The sequence below is a fragment of the Choloepus didactylus genome, chromosome 1, assembly GCF_015220235.1.
Source record: "Choloepus didactylus isolate mChoDid1 chromosome 1, mChoDid1.pri, whole genome shotgun sequence".
Taxonomy (NCBI): domain Eukaryota; kingdom Metazoa; phylum Chordata; class Mammalia; order Pilosa; family Megalonychidae; genus Choloepus; species Choloepus didactylus.
The window spans coordinates 185,018,453-185,033,279 of NC_051307.1; positions in this window are offsets into that span (position 1 = coordinate 185,018,453).

The following is a 14,827-nucleotide window of genomic DNA, read 5'->3' on the forward strand; positions in this document are numbered from 1 at the left end:
GGATTCAGGAGGAAAGGCCTAGATTTTTCTTTTGTGTTTCTGGAATTTCAAACCATCCTTAGCTGTTCAAAAAAAAATTTAAGAAGTTAAAAAGTTTTTTTGTTTTCTTCTTTTTTAAGAGAATGAAGTTGCAAAAGGGTCAGGAACAAAAGGAAGAAAATGTCATCCTTACTTGATGGGAGCTAACAGCGTCACTTGGGCCCCTGGGGAGGGTTGTTAGGCCCCCAGAATCAAAGGTGGGAGAATCAGATTTGAGAGGATGAGCAGATCTGGTCAGAAAAAGCAAAAAGGGTAGGTTGCCTTTCTTAGGCCATCCAGGTTTTCTGAGAGGGAAAAAGGGCTTTTTTTCATTATGATCCAAAACAGTAGTGAGGGACTCATTCAGGAAAGGAGTGGCTGGGTTTTCCACCCCTCAGAATTCAACTGAGCCTGCAAAAGGCCTTAATTAGGTCTAGGGGCCCTAATTCAATCTGCATTGCCAGTGTTTCTTTTATTAGAGGGTGATCCTGCTGAATTAAAATTCAATTAATCCCAACTTTAAGAGCAAGAAAACCTATTTGTGAAAAATCATTAAACAGCATATAAAATCCTTTGACAAGCAGCAAAAACTAGGAGAAGTACAGCCAGGCTTTGTTAAGGTACTTTGGACCCAATGAGTTAACTTTTTTAAGGAATTTTAACAAGACAGTAGTCAAAGTGGAATTTGTTCATGTAGTTTATTTAAGGTTTTTACAAGGCCCTGCAAAGAGTTTCTCCCCTAAGTCTAGAATAGGCAAGAGTTTGGTAAGGACATGGTGAGAGGTAAAGTCTTGGAGGGCACTTTTAAACCTGTGAGGAAACAAAACAATTGGTCTGGACTCTTCAAAAATGTGGGGATCCTGAAAGACAAATGAGAGCTAGGGAATCGTTCCGGATTAAAAGCAACATGACTGCTGAATGCAACATATGACCCTGGATTGTATCTTGGAAATGCAAAAGAAATTTGCCCATAAATGACATTATTGGGACAAATGGTGAAATGTGAATAAGGTTTGTGGATTAGATAATCGTATTATATCAATGCTAAATTTCCTGATTTTGATAAACTGCACATTGATTATATAAAATCATGTTCTGGTTCTTAGGAAATGCACAAGGAAGTAATTAGGAATCAAGGGGCTTCATGCCTGTCACTTTACTCCCAAGTGGTTCAGAATAAATAATAATACGTATACGTATGTGTGTGTGTGTGTGTGTGTGTGTGTGTGTGTGTGTGTGTATGTTCCGTATCTGTACATAATATATATTATGTATGTATAATATATACATACAATATATGTATATATAATAATATGTACTTAATATAGTACATATATGTGGGGGAGGGAGAGAGGGAGTGATAATGTAAATTAGGCAAAATATTAACATTTGGGAATTCTGGGTGAAGAGCATATGGGAGTTCTTTGTACTCTCAATGCAGTTTTTCTCTACATTTGAAATTATTTCAAAACATAAAGTAAAAAAATAAAAATAAGTAAAACTAACTAAATAAATGTAAGAAGAGATAAAAGCTGAAAAAAAAAAGAAAAAGAAAGGAAAAGGGGATAGATAGAGAAATAAATAAAATGTTCATATGACAGACAACATTTACTGGTTTCCGCCTGCCAAACAATGCCCCAAGATAGGTGCTAATGGGCTATAAAAGACTTAGGAATCACCACAAGAGAAGCATATAACCAAACGGGGAAGACTTAAGGCTTAAGGCACTTGCTTCAACAATTGAAAATCCATTGTCATCCATGCATCTAACAGGCAGGCATTCAATAAACTCCAGCCCAGAGGTTGTAACTTGGTCCCTGTCTCCAAGGACCTGGTGGCTTTCTATGGGAGAAAGACATCATCTTAGTTCCCTGACTGCTGTGACAAATACCACACTGTGGGTTGGTTTAACACTGGGGATTTACTGTCTCAGGGGTTCAGAGACTAGAAGGCTTGCTTCCTCCAGGGGAATCTGTAGCTTTTAGCTGGCCATTAATCCTTGGAGTTCCTTGGCTTTCCGGTCACATGGAAATGTCTTGTCCTTTCTCTTTGGAGTTCCTGCTGACTTCTGGTTTCCAGCTCTTCCCCTGAAACCTTCCTGACTTTCTCTTTAATAAGGCCTCTAGAAATAGGATTAAGACCCATGCTGATTCAGTTAGCCACATCTTAATAAAAATAACATATTCGAAAGGTCCTGTTTACAATGGGTTCACACCCACAGGAACAGGACTAAGATTAAGAACATGTTTTGGTTTGTTTTGTTGGGGGAAGGGAGGTAGATAATTCAATTTACCACAGACCTGAACGAAATCACTGCTGTGTAGTGTGATAGGAAGTGTGACGGTGACATGAATATGAGGGTATGCATTTCAGTCTGTGGAGGGACCTTAACAAAATTATTTACTTCTCAGAAGATTGAGAAGGAAATACTTGAGTAGATGTTTTACAATCGGAAAGGGAAGGCCTGCTAGATACAGGTGATGGTCTGCAAAAGCACGCAGGTAGGAGACAATACACAGCTTTTACCAAGCAATATTTCAGCAAGTAAACATTGAGCAAAATGGGTGCTGAAAAGCAGCAGGCAGGAGGTTGGACAGGTGAATCATTGCTGAAAGGCTTAGAGGAGACTAGGGTTTCTGAGCTGGGTTTTGAGGAGGAGATTGTCAAGAATGCATGAAAACTACGTATTATAGACAGGGAATGTCTGGTATAAAAGCACAAAGGTCAGGAATGAGCAAATCCCAAGGTGAGGGGCTGGTAAACACCCCGGAGCCTGGGAGTCTGCACAAGGTGGGATTGTGCAACGTGTTTGACTCTTACCTGAGCTACATGCATTCATGCAAGTCCCCAGCCTGTAGTCTCATGGTCAGGGTCAACCCAGGAAAACAAAAATGACTTTACATATTTTACAACAGAGGGAATTTAATGGAAAGATTTGGTTGGACAGGTAATGGAACCCTGAGGTCAGCTATAGCAGGAAGCCACAGCCCTGAAGGTCAAAAGAAGAAGTGATATTACTGGAACCCAGGGCCTGAGGTAACCTGCTGGAAGCTGAAACTATTGTGGACCTGTTTAGAAGGAGTTGGAGCTGTGGAGAAGTGCAGGCAGGGCTGGAGACCCAAGGCAGGGTGAGAAGGGGAGAAATTCCCTGACATTTCCCATCCCCCACTATCCAAACAATTGCCAGAATCCTATTGGCCAAACCCAGCCAGAAGTCAACTGACTGGGAACCTGAGGAGAGCAGCCTGCAAGGATCAGCCCTCACGTGATACAGAACAGAGCACGGGGATGGCAAGGAAAGGATTGAGGGCACACAGGGATGGAAGCAGCCCAGCCAGGTCTTCTCCAGGAATTGTTTTCTGTCCTACACCTAATTGGGCAGTCCTGTCAGTATCGTTACCCCCAATCAGCATTCATTCATTCAATCACCCAGTGTTCCCCAGCTCAGCAGATGGTACTGCCATTCATCCAGATCCTCAGACCAAAAACCTTGGAGTTCCACCTCTTGACTCTTGTCTTTTTCTCATCTAAACCATTAGCAAATCCTACTGGTTCTACTTTCAAAGTATAGTGTATTTCATCACTGTGAAGAGGCACAATTTTTTCATATGGCAATGTTTCTGAAATTGGCATGGTTCTTAAAACGGATGATGCAGAATATTAAACTGGTAGTGTTTTTTCATTGTAGGTGGTGGGTAATGATGGTGTATGCTCCGGTTTCTATTGCCGCACAACAAACCACCCCAAAACTTAACCATGTAAAACAACCATTTTATTATGCTCACAGATTTTTATGAGTCTGGAATGCAGAAAAAGCATGGCAGATATGGATTGTCTCAGCTTCACAATGTCAGAAATTTAAGCTGGGAAGACATGATGGCTGGAAGCATCTCTAAGGGTTGGAGGCTAAAATCATCTTGAGGCATCTTCATTCACATGTCTGAATACTGATCTAGGATGGCATGAATGACTGGGGGCTCACTGGACATCTGTCTGTCTATCTATCTATCTAATTTGTCCATCTTTTCTATCTATCTGTTTATCTTATCTATCTTATTGGTCCATCCTTTCTATCAGTCCATCCTTTTTTCTGTCTTTCTACCTATCCATCTTATCTATCCTTTCTTTCTATCCATCCTTATATATTCTATAAGTTTCTCTATGTGGACTCTCCACATGGCCTCTCTATAAAGGCAGCTCATGGTTCCAAGGGTGAGTGTTCCAGTGAGCAAGGTGGAAGCTGAATGATCTTTTATGACTTAGCCTCAGAACTCACATAGCATCACTTCCATTGTACTCTGTTGGTTGAAGCAGCCGTAAGCCTGTCAAGATTCAAGGGGATAATGGTACTGTGAACAATTGAATGTACGATTTGTTTTGTATGACTGTGTGGTATGTGAATATATCTCAATAAAATGAAGACAAAAAAAAAAGAATCTATGAAAAAAAAAAGATTCAAGGGGAATGGTCAAAGAATTTAAGGCCATGTTTTAAAATCATCATAGGTTATCTTATAATTAGAGCTTAGAGTCCATAGAATATGGTATCTTTAATTCAGCTGCCCCTTACCACCTCCACCACTACAATCCCTGTCCCAGGCTATCAGCCTCTCCGTTCTGTCTCTGTAATTCTACTTCTGCCCTCCTACTATCTATTCTCTACACAGTAGCCAGAATGATCCTTCTAAAACATAAACCTGATCATGTGATTCCCTTGACCTTAACCCTCTATTGGCTTCTCATCCAGAATAAAACAAAGTTCTAACTTTGACTTATATGGCCTTACATAAGAATTTCACTTCTGACTTTATTTTCTATAGATTTCCACCTGTTCATTGCACTCTTACTTTCACTGGCCACATTACTGTTTCTCAAGCAACTCTATCATATTCCCATTTCAGGGTCTTTTCATCTGCAGTTCCTTCTGCCTGCTACTCTTCTCCTACATATCTGCATGGCTATTTGCCTCACTTCATTGTTGCCTCTGCTTAGGTGGGTCACCTCCTGTGGTGGTTTGAACTGTATATTCCCCAGAAATTTAATTTAATTCAGTCTTGTAAGGGTGAACCCACTGTAAGCAGGATCTTTTGATGAGGTTTCTCCAATTAAGAAGGCAAGTCCCACCTCAAATCAGAATGGGTCTTAATCTTATTATTGGAGTCCTTTATAAGCCATGTGAAATTCAGACATACAGAAAGAGGAGGTCACAGGAAGAAAGAGTCTGGACATTGATGGAACCCGGAAGAGAAAGGAGAGACCAGGAGATGCTGCCATGTGTCTTGCCATATGACAGAGGAGCCAAGGATCACCAGCAGCCAGCTGTAGAACACCAGTCTTCAGGAAGAAGGCAACACCTGGTGAGGCCTTGATTTAGACTTTCTTTTAGCCTAAAAACCATGAGCAAATAAATTCCTGTTGTATAACCTGACACATTTCATGGTATTTGCTTGAGCAGCCTAAGAAACTAAAATTAATCTCCTCAGAAAGGCCTTCTATGACCTATCAAAAACAGCAACCTCACTCCCATTATTCTGTCCCTTTACCCAGCTTTGCTTTGGTTTATAGCACTGATCACTAGAACCCAAAAATCCACATTCATTTATCTATACACTGTCTCCCCCTTCAAAGCAGGGACTCTGTTTTGTTCACTGCTGCATTCCCACAGCCTGACACATAGTGGGTGCTCAGTAAATATTCATTGAGAGAACTCACCTATTGCCTCATTACTTCACTGTGACCTTGGACAAATCACTTCTCTTTTCTGGTCAGTTGGCAGGTGGACTGCCAGCTGGCTGATCCTGTATAATTTCACTCACATGGTCAGTAGTTGGCCACATGATAGTGGGGTAATAGGAGAAACTGAGCCATATGTCTCTCACCCTCCACCAGGTTAGCTCAGGTGGTCACAGTTGTCCAAAAGCACTAAGAGGGCAAACACCAAATGTTCAAGCACCTTCAGTTTCTGATTACATCATGTTGGGTACTGTCCATTGGCCAAAGCAAGTCACATGGCCCAGCCCAGAGTCTGTAAAAGGGCACTCCCAAAAATCATGGATAGAGGGAGGCATGAACAGATTGGGGCCATTACTGCAACAACATTTTACACCAACAGGTGAAAATGTTTTCAGAAGGGAGTGATAGCTAAAGTTCAAAGGGGATGGGAGGTAGCAAAAAAGAGAAATGATTTCTGACTCAGGCTTCTGGAGAAAGCTAGGGACTTTGACTCAGTTAGATGGATGGAGATGGAGGACAAAAGACAAGAGCATCACAGAGTATGTGATTAAAGTGAATGGAGGGAAAAAGCATTATTAGTAATAATAACCCACATCACAAACATTTTCTAAACTCTTACTATGCACCAGGCTCTGAACCAAATGCTTTAAAAGCATAATCTTATTTAATGCTCATAACCATACAAAGAGACTCTATTTTTAAACCACATCTTATAGAAAAGAAAAAGAAGGCTTCAAAAAGATGTTTTAGATTTAACAACAAAAGCACACTCCATGAAAAAACAAATTGGTAAACTGGACATCATCAAAACTTAAAATTTCTCATTCAAAAGACAATGAAAAGTCAAGCTACAAACTGGGAGAAAAATCTTTGCAAGGCATGCATCCAAGGTAAAGAACTTGTATCCAAAACAAATAAAGAAGTCTCAAAATTCAATAATAAGAAATGAACATAGAAAACTTGTGGGGTGCAGCAAAGACAGTGCTGAGAGGGAAATTTGTAGCTCTAAATGCTTATATTAAAAAGAAGAAAGATCTCAAATCAGAGACCTGACCTCAAAAACAGAGATTCCAGAAAAAGAAGGGCAAACTAAACCCAAGCAACCAGAAGGAAGAAAATAAGAGATTAGAGCAAAGATAAATGAAATAGAAAAATTTAAAAACTAACAGAGAGAATCAATAAAACCAAAAACTGCTTCTTTGAAAAGATCTAAAATTGACAAACCTTTAGCTAGACTGAGGAGGAAAAAAGAGAAAGGACAAAAATAACTAAAATCAGAAATGAAAAGGGGGACATTACTACCAAGCCCACAGAAATAAAAAGGGCTATTAAGAGGAAGCTATAAACAAGTGTACGCCAACAAATTAGATAGCCTAGATGAAATGGACAAGTTCCTAGAAATATACAAACTACATACATGGACTCAAGAAGAAACAGAAGATCTCTCCAAACCAATGACTACTAAAGAGATTGAATCAATAATCAAAAACCTCCCAACAAAAAAAGCCCAAGACCAGATGGCTTCACAGGGGAATTCTACCACACATTCCACGAAGACTTAACCTCCATTTCTGCTTAAACTCTTCGAAAAAATTGAAGAGGAGTTGTGCTGGTTTGGGAATACTATGTCCCCCAGAAAAGCCATGTTCTTTAATTCAATCTTGTGGGGGCAGATTTATTAGTCTTTTGATTAGTGGGGGAACCTCTTGATTGAGTGTGTCCATGGAGATGTGACTCACCCAACCGTGGGTGATACTTTTGATCAGATTATTTCCATGGAGGTGTGGCCCTGCCCATTCAGGGTGGGTCTTGATTAGTTCACTGGAGTATTTAAGAGAGAAGCTAAGAGCCAACAGAGACCCAGATGCTGGCTAATGCTTGGAGATACTTGGAGATACTTGGAGATGCAGACAGAAGGATGTTTGGAGATGCTAAGCTAAGAGATAAAGCCCAGAGTTTGCTCCAGAGAAGCTAAGAGAAGACCCCCAGATGCTTAGAGAGAAACATCCTGGGAGAAAGAAGTAAGGACGCAGGGAAGCTGAGAGAGAGAAGCTAATACAAATGGCCAGAGACATTTTGGAGAAAGCCATTCTGAAACACAACCAGGGAGCAAAGGACCAACAGATGTCAACCATGTGCCTTCCCAGCTGACAGAGGTGTTCTGGACACCATCAGCCATCAGCCTTTCTTCAGTGAAGGTATCCTCTTGTTGATGCCTTAGTCTGGACTCTTCTATGGCCTTAGAACTGTGACTTTGTAACCTAATAAATCCCCTTGATAAAAGCCAATCCATTTCTGGTATTTTGCATAACAGCAGCATTAGCAAACGGGAACATGACATGACCCTCATGTGAAAGCCAGTTACAAAGATACCACAGGAAAAACAGACCAATATCTCTTATTTGCAATATATAGTGCAAAAATCCTCAAAAAACAAAACAAAACAAAACAAAACAAAAAACTAGCAAAACAAATCCAACAGCACAATAAAAGAATTACACACCATGATCAAGTGAGATTTTTCCCAGGTATGGAACAGTGGTTAACATGAGAAAATTGATGAATATAATACACCACATTAACAGAATGAAGGAAAAAAATATACATGTTCATCTCAATTGATACAGAAAAACATTTGACAAAATCCAGCATCCCTTTCTTGATGAAAACACTTAGAACACCAGGAATAGAAGGAAACTTCCTGAACGTGATAAAGGGTACATATGAAAAACCCACAGCTAACATCCTACTTAATGGTGAAAGACTGAAATCTTTCCCTCTAAGCTTTGGAACAAAACAAGTATGCCCTCTGTCACTACTGTTATTCAACATTACACTAGAAGTTCTAGCTAGAGCAGTTAGGCAAGAAAAAGAAATGAAAGGCAACCAAATTGAAAAGGAAGAAGTAAAACTTTTCCTATTTGCAGATGACATGATCCTATATAGAGAAAATCCTGAAAAATCCACAACAAAGCTCCTAAGGCTAATAAATGAATTTAGCAAAGTGGCTGGGTACAAGATCAACACCCCAAAATCAGTAGTGTTTCTGAACCAGTAATAAACAATTGGAAGAATAAATCAGGAAAAAAATTCCAATGGCAACTAAAGAATCTAGTAAAAACAGAGATTCTGTTCAAGTTAAGCATCACCTCCCCATTCTCTAATCCTAGTCTATTTTCTGGTAACTTATATACTTGATTCTAACTCTATGAGCTTACTTTTTTTAATTTGTTCATAACAGTGAGATCATACAATATTTGTCCTTTTGTGTCTGGCTTATTTCACAATATAATGTCCTCAAGGTTCATCTAGGTTGTTCCTTCTTACAGCTGAGTAATATTCCATCATAGGTATATACCACATTTTGTTTATCCATTCATTGGTTGATGGACACTTGGGTTGTTTCCATCTTTTGGCAATTGTGAATTATGCCACTATGAGCATCAGTGTGCAAATGTTTGCTCACATCCCTCTTTTCAGTTTTTCTGAGTATATACCAAGTAGTGGGGTTGCCAGATCATATGGCAGTTCTATACTTAGCGTCCTGAGGAACCGCCAAACTGTCTTCCACAGCAGCTATACCATTTTACATTTCTAATAGCAGTGAATAAGTATTCCTATTTCTCCACATCCTTTCCAACACCTGTAGTTTTCTGTTTAATAGTGGCCATTCTAGCAGGTGTGAAATGATATCACATTGTGGTTTTGATTTGCAGTTCCCTATAGCTAGTGTTGTTGAGCACCTTTCATGTGCTTTTTTAGCCATTTGTATTTCCTCTTTGGAAAAATGTCTATTCAAAAGCTTTTTGCCCATTTTTCAATTGGGTTGTTTGTCTTTTTATTGTTAAGTTGTAGGATTTCTTTTTTTTTTTTTTTTTTTTTAAGAAATTTCATTTTGAAATAAATTCAAACTTACAGGAACAGTTGCAAAAACAGTTCAAACCCCATACACAGAACCCCAGCATACCCCGAACCCCATCCCCTGATACCCCAATCCACCACCTCTAACATGTAGGATTTCTTTATATGTTCTGGATGGTAAACTCTTATCAGATAAGTGGTTTCCAAATATTTTCTCCCAAAGTATTGACAAAGTCCTTTGAAACACAGAAGTTTCTAATTTTGAGGAGGTCCCATTTATTTATTTTTTTCTTTCATTGCTTGTGCTTTTGGTGTAAAGTCTAAGAAACTATTGCCAACCACAAGCTTTTGAAGATGCTTCCCTACATGTTCTTCTAAAAGTTTTATGGTCCTGGCTATTATATTTAGGTCTTTGATCCATTTTGAGTTAATTTTTATATAAGGTGTGAGATAGGTGTCCTTTTTCATTCTTTCCCAGTTGAGTGGACTTGGCAGCCTTGTCAAATATCAACTGGCCATAGATGTGAAGGTCTATTTCTGAACTCTCAGTTTGATTCCATTTGTCAGTATATCTGTCTTTATGCCGGTACCATGCTGTTTTGACCACTGTAGCTTTGTAGTATGCTTTAATGTCAAGAAGTGTGAGTACTCCAACTTCGTTCTTCTTTTTGACTATTCAGGGCCCCTTATCCTTCCAAATAAATTTGGTAATTGGCTTTTCCATTCTGCAAAGTAGGCTGTTGGAATTTTGATCAGGCTTGCATTGAAACTGTAAATCAATTTGGGTAGAATTGACATCTTAACACTATTTAGTCTTCCAATCCATGAACATCGAATGTCCTTCCATTTATTTAGGTCTTCTTTCTTTTCTTTTAGCACTGTTTTGTAGTTTTCTGAATACAAGTCCTTTATATTCTTGGTTAAGTTTATTCCTAGATATCTGATTTTAGTTTCTATTGTAAATGGAATTTTTTTCTGGATTTCCTCCTCAGATTGCTCATTACTAGTGTATAGAAACACTACTGATTTTTGTGTTGATCTCATATCGTACCACTTTGCTGAACTCATTTATTAGCTCTCACGGTTTTTGTAGATTTTTCAGGATTTTCTATATATATAGGATCATGTCATCTGAAGTTGCTTCTGCCATCTTGCGTTGTCTCAGCTGTGCCTGGGGCCCAGCATCCATCTCACTCCCTCCTTTGGCCCACCTCTCCCATTCCTGAGTCTTGCTTTCTTATCCATTCTGCCATTCCTGAGTCTTGCTTTCTTATCCATTCTGCCAATCTCTGCCTTTCAACCAGAGAGTTTAACCTATTTACATTTAAAATCACTACTGATAATGAGGACTTACTTCTGCCATTTTGCTATTTAGTCTTTGTAAGTCTTACACCTTTGTTTGTCCCTCAATTCTTCCATTAAATGCCTGCTTTCAAATTTATTTGATTTTTTGTATTGAACCATATTGAATTCCTTTTCACTTCTATCTGGATATCATATATTTTCCTTGTGGTTTACCATGGGGTTAAAATTCAACATCCTAAATATATAGCAGTCATTTTTGATTTGATACAAACTTGACTTCCATAGCATACACACATACAATTTCTGTATCCCACCATCCCCTCAACTTTTTTTGTACTTGTTACAAATTATTTCTTTTTACGTTGAATGTCCAATACTATAGACTTATCATTACTTTTTCTGCATTTGCATTTTAGAACCTGTAGGAAGGAAGAAGTTGAGTTACATACCAAAAAATACAATACAATAAAACTAGAATTTATAATTACCCATTTGGTTACCTTTACTGGAGTTATTATTTATGCCATTTTGAACCACTGTCTACTGTCTTTACCTTTCAGCCTGAAGAACTCCCTCTTAGTATTGCTTGTAGGGCAAGTCTAGCACCATTTGTTATGGTGAATGAACTCCCTCAGCTTTTGTTTATCTGGGAATGTCTTAATCCTTCTCTCATTTTTTAAAGAAAATCTCACCACATACAAAATTCTTTGTTGGCAATTGTTTTGTTTCAGTACTTTATTTCAACCCACTGCCTTCATGCCTCCATGGCTTCTGATGAGAAATTGGTCCTTAATCTAATTGGAACTCCCTTGTACATAACACAGTGCTTTTCTCTAGCAGTTTTCAGAACTGTCTCTTTGTCCTCTGCATCAACAGTTTGATCAATATGTGATGGGGTATATTTTCTTCATGTTTAACCTGTTTGGTGTTCTCTGGGCTTCTTGGAAGTGCATATTCATGTCTTTTGCTATGTGGGGGAAGTTTTCTATCATTACTTCTTTGAATAGTCCTTCTACCCCTTTCTTCCTTCTCCTTCTGGGGCCCTCATAAAATGTATACTGGTACACTTGACAGTATCCCAGAGGTCTCTTAGGATGCTTTCAAATTTTATAATTCTTTGTTCTTTCTGCTCTTCACCCTGACTCATTTCAGTTGTCTTGTCTTCAAGTTTGCTGAATCTTTCTTCTTCCACCTCCAATCTGCTGTTGAAACTTCCCTGAGAATTTTTTATTTCAGTTATTGTAGTCTTCAACTCCAGTAGTTCTGTTTGGTTCCTTTTAAAAATATCTACCTCTTTATTGAGATCCTCAGATGTTCATTCATTGTTTTCTTGATACACTTTAGTTTATTCTCTGCATTTTCCTTCATCTCCTTGTGCATATTGAAGAATGATTTTTTTAAGTCTTTGTCCAGTATGTTCATAGTCTGTTCTTTTTTGTTGATGTTTTCTGGATTTTTATCCTCTTCCTTTGGATGGACCATTATTTCCTGTTTCTTTGTCTTGTAATCTTTGCTGCATTCAATTTAATATTTTTTAATGTTAACTCGGATTTGTTCCCTGAGATGTCTATTTCTTGAGTTTATAACCAGCTGGTGATATGACAGAGACTTTCTTGAGTGTTAGCCCTCCTATCAGGAAGGTCTGCCCAAGGTGAATGCAAAGTGCAGGCCCTCCCTGTCTTTTCTGGGTCTGTTTCTTTTCCTAGGCTTGTGTTTGCTAGTGGCCTTAGGAGTTCCCTGGTTTACAGTCACTTGAATGCCTCCTCTGCTTCCCAGGTGACATACCTTTTCCATGTCTCAAGTGTTCCACTGCCTGACTTAGAGCAGGTGTCTTTGCTTCAGACTGTCTGCCTCAATTGTTTTATACACAGCTTTCTTGTCCCAAGGTGCTTTTGTCTGGAAGGCAAATTCTGGGGGTGGGCAGACTAGAGAGGAATTTCCTAATTCAGTCTTTCCCAGCCAGAACAAAGCCAGGGATTCACAAAGGGAGCTGGATGGCTCCAAACTGCCCTGGAGAAGTGATGAAGGAAGAGCCAGGAAGGGTACCAGGACCTTCTTCCATGGCTCCCCAAAGCTGTACTTTCTTGACTTGGCCCCTGCCCAGCAAATGTAGCCCTTTAACTGTCCTCCACAGCTTTGAGGAAACTACTGTCTTTAAGTCTTCTTCACTGCCTTTGCCTGGGGCTGGTTGAAACAGTGGCCACCCGCATAGCTGGGACCCTAATGATGCCAGAATTAATCAAAAGCCATGACCAACAACTGACCCATGCCCACTCCAAATCTTGGGGAAGTAAGATTATTATGTCTCTTTCTGGAACCAGCATGCTAGGCCAGGGGCTTGACCACAGTGATGCCTGTCATGACAGTGGGGTTTGGGTGCCATAACCTCTGCAAGGAGAGAGCAATTTACTGGTATTTACTGTGATTTACCAGCCTTTCCCTCATGCTGTTCCCTGGATGCTGTACAGTTTTGTACTGGACTCTGGAGTTTAAAAATAGTTGATTCAGATAGTTCCCTCCTGTTTAATAGTTGTTTTGGTGAAGGTACCAATTCTTAGATCTTCATACTTCTCCATCTTCCCACAATTCTGGCCAACTGATTTTTGACAAGGGTGCTAAGTCCACTCAATCGGAATGAACAGTCTTTTCAATATGCAGAAGAATGAAGGTGGACCCCTTTATATAAAAACCATATGTAACAATCAACTCAAAATTGATCAAATACCTTAATATGAGAACAACCATAAAACGCCTAGAAGAAAATATAGGGCAGCATCTTCAGGACCTTGTGTTAGACAATGGTTTCTTAGACTTTACCCTAAGGCACAAGCAAACAAAGAACGATAAAAAAATAAGTCTCACCAAAATTTAAAACTTTTATACAACTAAGGACTTTTTCTTGAAAGTAAAATGACAAATACATTTCATCTCTTATACAATAGGAGAAATATATTTGGAAATCATATATCCAAATAGGGTTTAACATTCAGAATATATAAAGAAATCCTATAACTGAACATCAAAAAGATAAACAACCCATTAAAAATTGGCCAAAAGACTTGAATAGATATTTTTCCAAAGAATAAATACTAATGGCCAAAAAGCACATTAGGGAAATGCAAATCAAAACCACAATAAGATACCAATCATACCTACAAGAATGGCTACTATAAAAAATTACATGTGTTGGAGAGGATGTAGAGAAATAGGAATACGCATTCATTATTGGTAGGAATGTAAAATGGTGCAGCCACTGCGGAAGATGGTTTTGTAGTTCCTCAGAAAGTTAAATTTAGAGTTACCATATGATCTGGCAAGCTCACTTCTAGATATATACTCCAAAGAATTGAAAGCAGGGACTCAAACAGATATTTGCACATTGACGTCAACAGTGGCATTGTTCACAATCACCAAAAGATGGAAGCTACCCAAATGTCCATCAACCAATGAATGGTTAAACAAAATATGGTATACACACACAATATTATTCAGCCATAAAAGGGAATGAAGTTCTGATACATGCTACAACATGGATGAAGGCTGAAGATATCATGTTGAGTGAAATAAAGTCAGACACAAAAAGACAAATATTGTATGATCTCACTGATTTCCAATGATTAGAATATACAAATTCCTAATCAGAAACTAGAATATAGGTTATCAGGGCTGGTGAGGGCAGGGGGACAGGGGAAGGGGTGTAGGGAATGGGGCGTTAATACTTAAATTTTACAGTTTTTATTTGGGATGTTGGGAAATTTTGGTAATAGATGGTGCTGATGGTAACACAACATTTTGAATGTAATTAATAGCATTGAATTATATATTTTAATGTGGGTAAAATGGAAATTTTGGGTTGTATATATATTCCTATAATTAAAAATTTTAAAGAAAAATCCATAGGAGTGTACAAC